The sequence below is a fragment of the Melozone crissalis genome, unplaced genomic scaffold (assembly GCF_028551555.1).
Source record: "Melozone crissalis strain CALT ecotype California unplaced genomic scaffold, PUWL_Pcris_2 ptg000023l_1, whole genome shotgun sequence".
Taxonomy (NCBI): Eukaryota; Metazoa; Chordata; class Aves; order Passeriformes; family Passerellidae; genus Melozone; species Melozone crissalis.
In genome coordinates this window covers 28,237,304-28,249,944 of record NW_026535801.1, presented here as the reverse complement: position 1 = coordinate 28,249,944, position 12,641 = coordinate 28,237,304, and the positions used below count along the sequence as shown (strand labels likewise).

The 12,641-nt window shown below is 39.2% G+C and overlaps 1 protein-coding gene across 1 annotated transcript in view; it reads left to right on the top strand.

Moving 5' to 3' along the window:
- CNTNAP5 (contactin associated protein family member 5) overlaps positions 1 to 12,641 on the top strand; it is a 261,242-nt gene that overhangs the window by 148,804 nt on the left and 99,797 nt on the right. The gene's annotated exons all lie outside the window — the stretch shown is intronic.

The window sequence follows — 12,641 nt, the reverse complement described above, 5'->3', positions numbered from 1 at the left end:
AGCCATTACAGCACGTTCATGATGAGGATATGGTACATCTCGTGGGCAATACTGACCATTCAGTGGGATAATATAATGATGGAATGTCTGCATCTGTCAGAGAAACATTTCAGTTTAAATAGTGATCCACATCCCTCCTAAAATGAAACCTGACAGGAACCCCAGATTTTCCCATAAAACGCAGAGAGGAAATAAGAAACCAATTTTTTCTAAAGTATTTTGTAAATCTCTTTTGCTTCTTATGGATTTTTAGTGTCTAAATATTTCTGAATCATTTATGCAAATGTGTACTTTGAAGTTAGTATGTGGAATAGGAAGTTCTGTGATTTTTTTTTTTTTGTTTCTATTTTTGGTGGTTTTGGGGTTTTTTAATCTACCTAAGTTCTGAAAAGTAGAATTGAAACTGCTGGAAATTTCATGTGCTCCAAATAGTTAGGGGAGTAATAAGGATATTTTGGAAATGCATTAGGACTGTAAGCATTTAATGTTTTTTTCAGACATGTTACTTAGATGAAGTTGATGTCTGATTTCCATTATTCCTTCCTGTAGGAGGGATCAGTCTGCTGGAGCTGCAGTCTTTTGACAAGTGGGCAAAATGTTTGTGATGCAAGACCTTTGTGCTCATCTTTGTATGTTCATTTTTGTTAATTTGTATGGAGAAATTACTGACTTGGCTGATCAAATCTCTTTCCATATTTAATGATGGCTGACTTCAGGGGATTGTGAATTTCATACTTGATGTGCCTGAAATGGTGGATGGAATTCTACCACTCCAAGACAGAAGAATGGAAAAAGATGCAGCAAATTTTACAAAAGGAAGCAAAATGTCATCTTTCCTAGGAACTGAGAGAGAAAATTTTTCCTGTTTTCTTGGAAAAACAGATTATTTAAGATCGAGTGGAGCATTTAAAAGCACTTTGTGTGATTGTATGTTGAAACAAAAGAGAACTCTTCTGGTATGATACAGAGGTGCTGTGAGACCTCTCCAGTGCCTTCACTGTCACCAAGTCTAGGCTAAGTGCAACTCGGTGGTACTACTGAAAATATCTTCCTTATCTTTAGTGTCCCAAGGATGACAAGCATTAGTCTGTGATCATACCATAAAATTATTTAGGGCAATGATTCAAACATAATAATAGTGGAATTGTTTTACATAATGCCACCTTTCTTGTTAAATATATCAATCACACAGACAAAAAAAAGTTTTGTGTGATGTAATGAAGGACCTGAGGGTGCTGACTGAGAGAGGCTGGACCAGCCAAAGGGTGCCCAAGTGGCCAGGAAATCCAATGGCATCCTGGCCCTGTGCTCTTCAACATCTTCATCAATGATTTGGACGTAGGGCTGGAAGGGATTCTGAGCAAGTTCACACATGATACAAAACTGGGAGGAGCTGTTGACCCCATCAAAGGCCGGAGGGCCCTGCAGAGAGCCTTGATAATTGAGAGGGCTGGGCAATCACCAGTTCTGTGAAGTTCAACAAGGGGAGGGGTGCCCTCACCTGCCGTCCTGGAGACACCTTTGGGCGCTGCAATGTGAGAAAGATATTGAACTGTTGGAGAGCATCCAGAGGGGGCAATGAAGATGGTGAAGGGCCTTGAAGGGAAACTGTGTGAAGAGCAGCTGAGGGCACTCCTGTTCAGCCTGCAGAAAAAGCGACTGTGGGGAGACCTCACTCAGTTGCAACTCCTAGTGAGGGGAAGAGGAGGGGCCACCCTGATCTCTTCTCTGTGGTGGTGGCCTGAGGAAATGGCCTGCAGTTACATCAGAGGAGGTTGAGGTTGGAAGTTAGGAAATAAATTCTTCACCCAGAGGGTTTTTGGACACTGGAACAGGCTCCCCAGGGAAGTGGTCACAGCACCAAGCCTGACAGAGCTCAGATTGACTGAATTCTTTAACCAGAAGAGATTGCTGAGGGGAGGCAGCATAATGGTCTTAGGTGCTCAAAGGCTGCTGCAGCACTGAAGGGAACAATCATCCTTTCTGCCCAGGATGTATAGGAGAGCTGTGTGGCACAGACTGCCTGAGGTGACTGTCAAGTCTCTGTCACTGGGAGGCTTTAGGAAAAGATAGATGAGTCTGTGAGAAATAATGAACATGGGTGTAGGTGATCCTGCCTTGGGGTGTGAGCATGGGCTGAGTGATCTTCAGGTTCCTTCCGGCTCTGTTGCATTCGCTCAGGCTTTTCCTGCAGCTGGAACAGCTATGCCTTGTTCTTGCTTTGGGAGTTCTGAAATGTCAACAATAACAGCACATAAATGAAAAGAAAAAAAAACAAAACAAAACAAAAACAAAACACAAAAAAATCCCAGCAAAATCATGGCAAAAATCTTTCAGGAATTCAGCTCATGAAGTCTCAGACGTGTGAGAAAGCTCATTTTAGTAGATATATCTCTTAGACAATGTAAGCCAGTATTGCAGCTGTGAGTAGGGACTGTGTAGCCCAAAGTTATGTTCGCTTTTTTTTTAATAACCTGATATATATAGATAGGTATGGATATATATGAAATGGCAGAGAAGGAGCAGCAGATCCTATTCATATATCATGATTTGCTCTTTTTGCTTCTAGAAAACACATGATTCATTTTTACAACTCAGAAGAAAGCTATGTGATTGCAGAATTTATTGCTCTGGGATTTTTTCAGGATATCTTCTTTGCAAATTTCATGATGTGTAGAATAGTGGTGAAACTCCATTATGGTTAGTGGTATTCTTTTCTTTGATGAAAAGTAACCTGATTCCCTTTAACTTGTCCCTCTGTTTTCTTGAGGTTCTCTGACTTCTTGGAGGTGCCTGTCTCCCTTTCAGATGTGGTGTAAATGAGGGTGAAAAGTTTAGAGAAGACAGAGACTGAGGCACTGGAGAACTACAGAAGCATCTTCCCCCTAGTAAATCAAGATAACAGCTCTGTATGGATCCCTTCAGAACCCTCTATTTTAGTTTCTAAAAGATGAAATGCAAATCCAGTTGGATGTATTCACTGACGTCCTTCTTGGCCTGACCAGCCCTTTGCAGGAAGTGTGGAATTTTGTCCTCTCTGGGCCATTCAGAAGAGATGCTGTGTGCAGCTCTGACTGCACAGTCTGTAAGTCTGTCATTCAGCCCTCATGGCTCTTTCTAAAACTGACACTCTGCTCTTTGGTGTGCAACAAACTCTCCTCTGCAAGGAGAGATGAAATAGGCTTGGACTCTTCAGCCTGGAGAAGAGAGAGCTGGGCAGGGTTGTGTGATGAGGAGCAGCATGGATGAGGTGAATGATAAACAAGAATGTGCAGTTTCTCACAAGTTCAAATCTTACACAACATCAAATTGGATGTTGTTAGATGCTGTAGAGGTCAAATGTAAAGGGAAAAGGTAGTAAAGCGTTCATGAATTCATAAGCCACAGATGGCTGGAAGCTGGCAAAGGGTTCAGTGGGATGCTTTTGAACTTATTTCATCAGCATTTTTGCTGTGGTACTGTCAGAGTATGGAAATTGAAGGAGAGGCACTGTTGATCTGAGGGAAGTCTGGAGGGAGGTGATAAACTTAGAACTAGGAAGTCCAAGTCCCTCACTGTTTCTAAAACATTGTTTTCATTGTATGCAGCTCTCTATACCTCTCTTGTTCAAAACCAAAATGTATAGCATCATAGCTATGCTAATCTCAAAATACATTTGAATCTCAATGTGCATTTTGCTAAGTATTAATACGTTCTGCACTGTGTTTTCTCTTCCTTTGTGTCAGTGCAAATAGTGGGCGTGTGGGTCTGTCTGTGTGTGGGCCAACAATGGAAGGCATAGCCTGGGGAAAATTCAGTCAGCCTCTCATTTAAAAATAAATGAAATGGGTAGGAAAACAAATATGCAGATGCTGAGAATTTGGCCACAGAGTTGAGAAGCTCTGGGATTTCCCATTCAGCAATTGGCTCAAATGCCAGATTTTGTGACTAGAAATACTAGCTCCAGTCCTGAAGCTGAGTTGGTTGTTTGCTGTGGTTGGCATCCTTTTCAGAGAATAGATGCCAATAGAATAGAATAGGAATGTGGGCTCAAGAGATATTGCAGCTCAAGAGTTACCATGGTTATTAGGAAAATGTGCCAGAAAATCATTAAAGCTCAGTCCAGAAATGCAGTGGATTCCCAGTCCTTCATCACAAAGCACAGATGCTCCCTTTGGGCTGAGCAGGGCTGGCTGCTCCTACCACAGATGGACCCCTTGGAATAGAGCAGCAAGGGCTGCAGTGTTGCCTGGAGCCTGAAGGCATGGCTTGATTAATCTCATGCACTTCTTGAATGCAGTGGGACAGACTGCTTTGCGGTTTTATAGTGTCAGAGAAGAAAATTCCATTTGCAGGAGTTCTTGCACTCTGCGTGCACACAAACAGATGAGATTTGGTGTGGTTTCCCCTACCAAGTCCTGGAAAGTCTATAAGGAAAAGTGCTTAGGAGGCATTGAAGTTGGGGTAACTTGTGCTGAAGAGCTGTTGTGAATAGACAAGTGGTCTCATTTTCCTCTGAATTGGCTCCTTATATGGAAATAGCCTCTTTTGCCCCTCAAGGTGGTGCTGGTCAAATGTTTGCATTCACCAGGCTTTTGAAGCAAATCCTCTTGGAACACACCCATAATGCTGACATTGGTTCCATTCATGTTTTTAACTCCTCATCCCCTATCACAAAGGATGAGGTATTTTTGTTGCCCGGTGACAGAGAAAACTCTTCTAAGAAGTCTGAAATTTCATAATTCTGTCAATCCTGCCAGAACTGATGGACTTTTTGGTGAGAGTTTCCCTGGACAGAGGTGAGGCTGAAGCAGATGGAGAAGCATGGAGTTGTATGCCCATTATTTTATTGTCATAAATTCTATACATGGTTTGCACTTGAATACATTAGACTGGGTTGTCTTCGGATTAGGAAAGCCTGTTATGTGCTTAGCCTGTCATTATCCATAAAGGAACTCTGAGGGTAGCCAGATCCTGCTTTTCTTTAGGCTCAGGTTCACAAGTTTGCATAGATAATGGATGTGTTGCTCTCCCTGCCTGCAGCTGCTGAGGTACTTTAATCTGATTGCTGCAGCTCATGTTGATTTTGCGCTGATGAAGCTCTGCCTGCGTTGTCCTATTTTTACTTGGCTGGCACCTTGCCCTTGCTGTAGCAAATACTGACAGTACTTGTCAAGGACAACACCAGGGACTTCACTTCCCTTAAGTGACCTGGGGGAGAGGGTGGGGGGGAAATGTTCCTGTTGAATTCACCTTAGCAGATGGACGGATGGCACATCTTGCACGACATCCTGGGAATTCCAGTGATGTGCCACGAGGAGCACAAACCTGACTTCAGATATTTTCTTCTGAATCCTGGCAGGGTCCCATCTCTGTGGCATCAGCAAGCAGACACAGGCACACTGATGTTACTGTCCTCATTAAAGCAAGATTCATCTGCATATTCCAATTCTCCCAGCAAATCCAAATGTAGAGAGGGGCATGTGGTATCCGTAATAATCACTGGGGTGAGATTGGCGTTAACAGTTTTACCTCATTAGGGAGAAATATATGGAGTTGATTCATGAGTTGGCTTCCCTCAACTGCTTCATTGTGGAGCGCAGATATTGTGCTTAGTCCCTATTCTTTTAACCATACCCATGTTTTATCTGTGAAAATTCTTCATAGTATTTTCTAAATAAATTAGCTTAAAGTGTTCTTTTTCATTGCTAAATAGAGCTGACCTTTTAAAACCTTCTCTATGCCTATTTCCTTTGTAGATTCTCTTATATTTTATTATCAATTTTTACTTCTAAGAAAGAATATTTTTTTTTTTACTTTTTCTTCCTTTACTTTTAGTGCTGAATTTAACATTGCTTCTTATGTTGTACTGTCAAAATGGGCCTTTGGGAAATTAATTACTGTTGCAGGTGAAGGGTGTTAGGATAAATCCGATAAAAGCATAGTGGTTTTTTATATTTCTTAACTCTCCTCTTAGATTTAATGTATGCCTTGCAGCAGAAGCCAAACTTCATATGATCCTTTCGCCTCCTACCTTGGCCATGCAAGTGAAAAAATACTCTGGCTAATTATGGCCAATGAATTTTAATTTTTGTGTTAGAGTCCCAGGCTGGGATTAAAAAAGTCACAAGCATTTAGTATTGCATTAACCCCACATAAATATCTGCAGTGCATTGCAGAAAGAATAATTAAGAAAACCCCAGCCCCCAATTTGGCATCCATCCTTTTCATTCTCTATAATTTTTCCTATTTTCAGTATTTAGTGCCTTCTCTGCAGAAATGACAATTATTTTATAGTGCATATTACTTTCTCTTTGCAGGAAAGCCTCTTATGTTTTCCCTTCTTGCTTTTATAGCCATGAGTAGGATGTTTTTACATCACATTTCTTGAATTTGGATGATGATCAAAGCTGGAATGAGCTGAAGACATAAGAAGGGATGTTGTGTCCTTTTTCAAAATGTTTCTGATTTTGCATAAATCCCAAGTTTGGTTTGAGGTTTGCCCAACTATGTCTCCATCTTCAGCCAAAACAAAGTGTTTGGACAGCACACCTTCAGATGTTGAAATACCCAGATCTAGATTTTTTTCCTTTAAATTATGTAGGAGACATCTGGCTAGCTATAGGGATCTGATGGCCCAGATAAGTAATTCTTCTGATGATTTGTCTTACCTTAAATAAGTGACTTCAGTCCTGTGAGTGAAAATGATCCCCTTATCTTTTATCTCTTTTGCCTGTTTTAGGATTCAGTGAACAAATAGCTCAGGGATACTGAGGCTTCATGTCTTCTATTTTCTATATTAATTAAGGAAAATGGGAAAAAGTTTTCAGAAAGTTTCCCTTTCTTGTGCTTGATACTTTGTAAAACACTTTGCTTTGTGCTTGTTCAGCAAACATTAGGATACTGTTAGAAATGTGTCTTTCTTTTCCATCATATTGCCCTTAGAGAAATTCTAAGTTTTTTCTACTTCCTCTGTACTAAACCCAGAGCAGAATGGGGTTTGGAGAATGGAAAATGGGTGTGGAAATGGAATGGAGAAGGTATCTTAAATCCAAGCTATGTTACATGGTGGGAAACGAAAAAGGGAAAAATGTTTCTTAATGACTTAATGCCTTGTAATGATCACTGTGCAGTGAAGAAAATAGTATTAGAAATAAAGGAGGACATGATGTTCTGGGAGAGTTGAACAGTCTCCTGGGTGGTTCCCTAAAGTATGCACCTATATCACAAATTAGACATGCTAAGTAATGGAACTAAATTACTGGAATTACACCCTTGTAAGTAGCATTTTGAAGTGTGATCTTGGAAATCCTCTCAATACCACACAGGTTTTAAAATGGAAGGACAGGATGCAGAAAAGCAGAGCAAGATTTAAAAAAATCAAGCCCACAGGCATCTAAAGCCTGAGTGTTGGAATTAAAATCCCTGTAATTCTGAGGAACATTCCCTCATCTCCTCATATCTATTCTAATGTTTAAAGCAGCTGAATAATACAGGTAATGGCAAAGCTTCTCTCCAATAGCTTAAAGGCTGATTGACAATGAAGTGTAATAAAACCATGTAGCACAGTTTCCTGCTCTTGGACTGGGATATGATCTTCACACTGTCAGATGCTCTTGCTCTGTGATAGACAAGAAAATATTTGTACAATGCAAATTCTGGAAAAAAATAGTTACAGTGGAAAATGTTGTCTCGGGGGGGGGGCAGTTTTCTAGGCTTTGTGTTTCTTTAATGAGAATGAAAAAGAAAGCTCAGATTATTTGGATAATGCCATCAATTGGTTTTGCTTGCCCTTCCTTAGTTGTGTTTTTCCTCTCCTTGCTTCATGCATGCAATACCAGCTGCAGAAAATGACAGTCCAGGCCCATGAAGTGTTCACTAGTCTGTATAAGTGCTGGGTTTCAGAGAGAAATAAAGACAGATGCTTCAGATTCATCAGTATCATTCAGTAAATCCTGTTGAGGGTAGGTAAAAAAATTGTTTGAGCAGGGTGAACACCTTCCTGTAAGTGCAGTGACTTCTACATGTGGAAAAGTGCTGAAATTGGAGAAAGTTAACTTTGTCCCCATGAGTGTAGGGACTTCTCACTAGGGTGGGAGAGGGGATTTGTCCTGAATGAGACCCTGTGGAGAAAAAATGCAGTTTGAAAGTAGGTAAGGGGCTAATTTATTAGCTTTTGTAATCTCACTTGAGTGTGGAATTGAGTTTGGGAGGAACCTGAATAAAGTTCTCTCCTGTTGCTCTTCTTTTAGAGTAAAAATCCATGGGATGTGCAATGCCATGGTAAATTAAAGGCCAGATATGGGGATGCAAGTAGAATATAATATCACATCTTTCTTTGTTTGTTTGATTTTTGCAGATGTCTTTTCTGCTTTTGCTTTGTAAAATGATGAATTCTAAATGGAACAGCTGTCTGTACAGGATGGTTTATTTGTTTCCCTTTTTTCTTTTTTCAGATTTATTTATATAAAATCCTTTCTGCTGATGCTAAGCCAAACTGTCAGCACATTTACCTATATTAAAAATGTAGGTGTTCTAACAACAAAGCAATCAAACCTTAAAAAATGCCTTTTATCTAAGGTACAGGTAACAGGCTTTTCCTTCACTAGTGCCAGTCCCAGCACAATCTCTTCCACAGTTCTGTGCTACTCTCATGCCTGAGGGCTGTTGGCATCAGTGTTTAGATCTTTTAAATGCTGGTCTCACAGTGGTGTGCAGGTGCAGGGTCTGAGAACCAAGGTGACCAACAGTGCAAATAATAATATATTTAAAAAGTTCTTTCATAAAGTTTTGATGAAAGAATAAATGTGCCAAATCTCTCAATGAATATAAACCTACCTTTGTTATAAACTATTGAGGTTTTTTTTTTTTTTTTGGTTTGGTTTGGTTTGGTTTGGTTTTTTTGTTTTTTGCATCAATTCAGTAGGATAGATTAGCTGATTTCCATAATGGAAAAGAGGAATTGTCTGTTCACATTATTCTTGTTCTCTTTGTACTCCATGTGTTCTCATAACATCATAAATTTAGGAAAGAAAACGTAGATGACTTAAAAATAAAAAAATAAAGAATGTCACAAAACTTTTTAGTAATTTGTTGGTCAGTTTTCTAAAGTTGGAAGGGGAAAGATAATTTGGAATGTGTGGTGATGGGGTGGAAATGTCTGCTGACGAAAACCAGAGGTCTGAAGGGTGTTGGTTCTTTTGCAGCCCATTGTAATATTGCTTTTGCACACTTTTTCTCTCTTCCTCTGGTTCTGGTAGCTCTTTTTTATTTCTTTAGTTAGGGACACCTAGACCACTCTTTTACCACAATAAAAAAAAAAAAAAACCAGTGCAAAAAAAGAGTTGGATGTGTTTTTGCAATATTTTTTCTGATGCTCTCAGTTCTTCATTAGTTTTCCCCTTGGTAAAGCTCTGAAGTTGTTAAACATTGTCTGTCTGGTTGCATTGCTAAATTTCCCTTGGAAATGATTGTCTGGTCTCCCCTTGAAGCCATTTCTTGTATCAAAAATAACCTTTGGCAAGGAGTTTCCCAGATTTACAGCTCAGCACAGCAGGGCTGAAATCCATGTTGTTGCAATTGGCCTCAATCTATTGAGTTTAGTGGAAAGACACCATTTTACTAAAGCAAAATATAATCTGTTACAGCAACAATGTGAGTTTCATCAGACTTATATACCCATTATATGAAGTCATCCATTTTAATGTTAAATTTTGTTAATTATAAATTAAATAGCTGCTGACTGTAAATAGGAAAACATGCTGAAATAAAATGAATTTGATACAATATTTAAGACAATGCTTTATTGATTGATAGTCTTTCAAAATTTCATGTGATTTTTGTTACAGCATTACTGAGTTTTAGGGACTTGGTGCTTGTCTAAAAAATATGTGTATATACAGTCTGGATATTTAGGGTGTGTGCTCCTTTTTTCTTTCTCTCTGTGATGGTTCCTTTTCCTTCCTCTTTACTTGGGAGGAATTGAGGGTAGTGCTGAATGCACTGTGCTGACTATAACAGAATCTCAGAGGTGCTTATTGAAAGTACACTGGGTTTATTTCCAGTCAAGTGTAACATCAAATGTATAGAGCTCCTTCAGCCTTCCCACTCAAGTAATTTTGCCATTGTTATTTCTTCATCATTCCCATCAAAGGCCCGAATTTCTCCCCCCTAATGTCTGTGCAGTTTGTCCTTTGATTTCAAAGGAAGCACACCCATGGTTTTGGAGGTGAATGTTTCATCCAAGGACAGGGAAGGCTTTTGTGCAGGCTCTGCATATTGCTCACTTAGATGGCTAAGGTGTGCATTTTCCAGCTTGGCTCAATGAGGGAAAAATTTATGTGCTTCACTTATTTTTTTTAAATAATAATTTTTTACTGGGATGGTGCAAACAGGACTGTGTGCTGTCATATAATTTCATATGACACTACACAGCTGTGTGGTGTCATATTCATATTATATGAATATATTTCAAATATTCATATAGATCATTATTTTATGAATACATGGGGAAGATCAGAGTTCTTGGTCTGTCACAAGCTTTCTTAGGCAAATCCATAAATTTTCAAGTGTCTCATTTACATTGCTTGCAAAAATTGAGTTTAGCTGTTTGTTCGTTTCAATTGCAAATAGGTCAGGGGCTGCCTGATGCAAATTTTTGTCTATGAAATGTTCTGTGATACCACTGCATTTTTTGCTGAAAGTGTTTGTTTCTACTAGAATGCAAACATTAATTTATATTTTAAATTACATGTGTTTAAATCCTTCAACATGAGGATGTAGGACAGTTCACAAATGCAATAATCTGTGACTTATCCATGCCTTGATTAATTTTAATTGTAGCTATTTCTTAATTTTGAGTTCTCTCACAATTAAGATAAATTTTGCTTCTAATGAAGACACAACTGCTCAGCTAAAATGGGATTATGGTAATTATTAGAGTTGCAAAGAAATTTGTTTCATAAGCTCTTAGAAGGGTTAGTTATCTGACCAAAAACAAGATCAATGTAGTTGGTGTTAATTAAAGCAAATAGACTAAGGAATAAAAAAAGATTGAATTCTGAATTTATGAATATCATTAAAAGCTGACATGGTTAGTTTGACTTGCATTTTGTGCATTGTTGGGAGAAGAAAAAGTGTTTGCATTCATAAGGCAAGTAGATATAAGAAATGACCTTCAACTTTGTAAAATCTTTAAAAGGAAACTGTTTCAAGGGAATAAATGTGGCTAAGCCTCTAATACAGGCCTTTGGCAAACCAGAAATGGTTAGTAATTAGCTCTACTGCATTGGGTTAATTAATAAAAGGTAGTTTAAACTAAGCAAAGATCATATTTGTCCATTACACTGATGATGTAAGTTATGCTAATAACAGTACTATTCTTTTCGTCTCTCCAAAGAGCTCCATTAACATCATATGTTTCTTCTCACAGCCTCCCTGTGATGTGAATAGAACTGCTGCTGTACAGGTGGCATTAAGGAATGTTTATCACTAAATAGCAAGTGCAGTTGAAGGCAGTGTGCTGAGGGCAAGGGCAGGCACCTCCAAAGTACAAATATGAGTAAATGTGCTCCCACGGGTGAAATTCACATGTACCACCACAGAGCTGTTGTACCCCTGTGCTTTGCCTCTGGGATGGAGCTGCTGGTTCAGGTGGCTGGCAGGGTCCTGCAGGGCACCCCACACAGTCCTGTTTGCACTATCCCAGAGGGCTGCTCCTGTTCTCTTCAGCATCAACCCATAGCTTTAAGTCTTATTTCAGTATTGCCAGGCATAGAGGTGATGGCAGAGGGGCTGGCTGGGCTCTCATTTTACCAGCAGGCTGTTGGACTGATAGGTGATTGCCCATCATACCATTAAAAGACAAAATCTCATCCCTTCTCAGAATTCCTGCCTTACAAAGGCAGGGCAGACACAGAGGTTTTGGCCTTTCCCTTTGTTTCATTTTTGTTTCAGAAACAAGACATTCTCCTACAGCAGTGAAGTTTTCCGAGAGAGCTAGAAAACTAGGAATGTAATTCTCATCCTCTGTCCTCTTTTTTATTTGAGCTCAATGATTAATAGAATATGACAATGATTTTTATAAGAGCAATATATCTTAGAAATGTTTTAAAAGATGTTGCAGATATAAATAACATACTTTCTTCTTGAATTCCTTATTTCTCACATATTTGAATAATAAGTAATTACTGCAGTAATTGAGCAAGCATTAATAAAAATAATCCTTCATGTTAATATTTTTATATGACCTTTATAATCCTATGTATAATAGTATAAATAGTGATCAAGTGGAGCTGTGTTCTGGAATGAATCTTAGACCAACTGATAGAGATGAATAGATGTAAGTTTGTATGAATGAGCAGGGAGCATATTGAGGACAAGAGATTCTTCTGACAGGCCTCTGGGCAGATGAACAGCTTCCTTTGGCTTGTCAAGGTTTGGCAGCTCCAAACAGCCTTGGACTCAAGTAAATGGATGAAAACTTGGCTGATGAGGCTCAGAAGGCTGGTGAAGATGGCTGTTAGTGACATGCAGGTTTTCTGCTTGCTTGTGTGGAATGGGTTTTAATTGTAGGTAATTAGAAGAAACAGATTGAAAGCCACTGCTAAGGGCAATATACCTACTTGAATGCAAAAAAGCTTCCTAAGGGTAAGATGAACTGC